The sequence below is a fragment of the Gossypium arboreum genome, chromosome 10, assembly GCF_025698485.1.
Source record: "Gossypium arboreum isolate Shixiya-1 chromosome 10, ASM2569848v2, whole genome shotgun sequence".
NCBI lineage: Eukaryota > Viridiplantae > Streptophyta > Magnoliopsida > Malvales > Malvaceae > Gossypium > Gossypium arboreum.
The window spans coordinates 105,593,189-105,595,333 of record NC_069079.1 but is presented as its reverse complement, the minus strand read 5'-3'; the positions used below and the strand labels follow the sequence as shown (position 1 = coordinate 105,595,333).

Sequence of the window (2,145 nt, the reverse complement as noted above, 5' to 3'; positions counted from 1 at the left end):
TTTTGTAATCTGCTCATTAGGCAGACTGTGTATAAATTGGTTCAGTGTAGAGATTGGCGTATAGTTATCCGCCAAGAATTAGAAAGGTATTGATCAAATTTTGAAAGGAAGTCCAGAATCTTCAAGTAGAGGAATCCAACAATGTTAAAGGTAATATTGGTTGAGACTCACTAAATTCCGTTGAACGTATAGGCGTTTATCTGTAATGTAGGTTCTTGAAATTGAACTGGTGCGTTAAGAGAGACCAAGCTAGGAATGCGACAAGTTATAAGTATATGAAATGTCTATACAAGACGTATTGATGTGGAAGAATTGTTATTAGTTTTGCACACATAATATGTTTATATTGAAAATGTAAAGCTTGGTAACTCCAAGTTATAAGTATATGATAGTTATGCTTATATAGACATACATGTTTACTATGTGTAGAATTATTAATGCTAATATTACTTAAATTATACAAATACCACTGAGTATTTCACTTATCGTACAGGTTGTTCTCTCGGTGCGTAGTTGGATTAATTTGAGATTTTCAAGTATCGACCTCAACATCCAATCCACAATCCCGGTCTCAGAGCGTTCATTTGTTTCAAACTTTATTTACATTTGGCATGTACCTAATAGGTTAGGTTTTGTTGTATTAATGTTGTAGGTTATTGAATATATTTAAATGAAACTTAAATTTTACTTTGGTATGTTTAAGGAATATATATTTTTTGACTTTACCTTATAAATTGTATAATTTAATTATGAATTTATCGTAGTTGCTCTGGTAATGAATGTGACACACTGTAGCTTTGACCCAACAATTACGTTGAGTATAGGGTGTTACAGAACGTTTTTCCTTGTAATTCTAGAAAAAAAATTCCTACGTTGGGTTTGGAAAATTAGAGCGATTAGCATTCGTCAGTGCTTTTTCCACAATAGTTCGTCTAGATTTCCTTGGTGGCATGTTGCTATTTTTTTACTAAATAAACTACAATAATATAAGAATGTATTTTGAAATAACCAATGTAAAAGTAGTGAAGAAGGAACCCTTAACCTTGTTACAACAGCTGCTTATTGTTTCATTTGACTCTCTTGCAAATGCTCCATTGATGTATAGCTTACTATCATGCTCATCAATTGGCTCATTTGATCTTCTAACTTAGTCAACGTAGTCCTAGTTTGAATGCACTCAAATTGCACTTATCTCACTTTTGTCCTCATTGACTGCATTTCCCCCTCTATACGGTCCAACTTTTGACCACATACAATATGGTCATTCAAATTGGTCATCTCTTGAGCTTTCTGCAAATAAAGAGGTTTCTAAGTATGATTTTAACTACTCTGAATAGCATTACCTCATCATTGGTTTCCACCCCATCTCAAGTTCTGGTGATCTTGCTATCTAGGATTATAAGTGTTTGAATATGGGTTTCCACCCCTATTCCCTATGTAGTTCACCTCTTCGGACTGCTTCTTAGAGTATTAACCAGTAGTCCTGACTGTTTCATTCATCATGGGTCTAGTAGACATCAACTCCAACCGATTAAGTTTATCTAATATTTGTTGTTACTTGTCTTCCTCATGGCCAACTTTGGCCATAGGTGTTCTTGGACCATAAGTAAATCTTTTGTTCAGCCATTGGCAAGACTTCATGGCCATGTTCTCTATCAGTTGACAGACGCCCTTATACATTTCATTCATTAAGGCCCCTCCTGCTGCCCGTCTAGTCCTGACATTGAGTTCCCATCTAACCTATTGTAGAACATCTGCAACCTTAATCATTAAAGCAAACCATGATGAGGGCATCTCTATACGAGCAATTTAAAATGCTTCCAAGATTCGTAAAAGTTTTATCCTTCTATCTGTTTGAAGTCGGCAGTGTCTCTTCTCAGTTGGACAATTTTGCTGGTAGGGAAGAATTTGTGCAGAAATTTCTCTGCAAGCTCATTCCATGTAGTAATTAATCCTAATGCCTGCAAATCTAACTAAGAAAAGGCATTATCGATTAAGGAAAGGGGAGCAACCAAAGACCAATAGCGTCATCGATGACCCGTTAAACATAAAAGTGTCACAAAGTTGGATAAACCGTTTTAAATGTTGATTCAGGTTCTCAATTATCGCCCCTCTGAATTGAGGATTTTTCTGAATCATTTGGAC

General features: G+C 35.4%; 1 non-coding gene across 1 annotated transcript; it reads left to right on the top strand.

Moving 5' to 3' along the window:
* Positions 1–1,776: 1,776 nt before the first annotated feature.
* LOC128283354 (small nucleolar RNA R71) lies at positions 1,777–1,883 on the top strand. Its single transcript, XR_008273696.1, has one exon. It is a non-coding gene; the product is annotated as a small nucleolar RNA R71 (small nucleolar RNA).
* Positions 1,884–2,145: the final 262 nt, after the last annotated feature.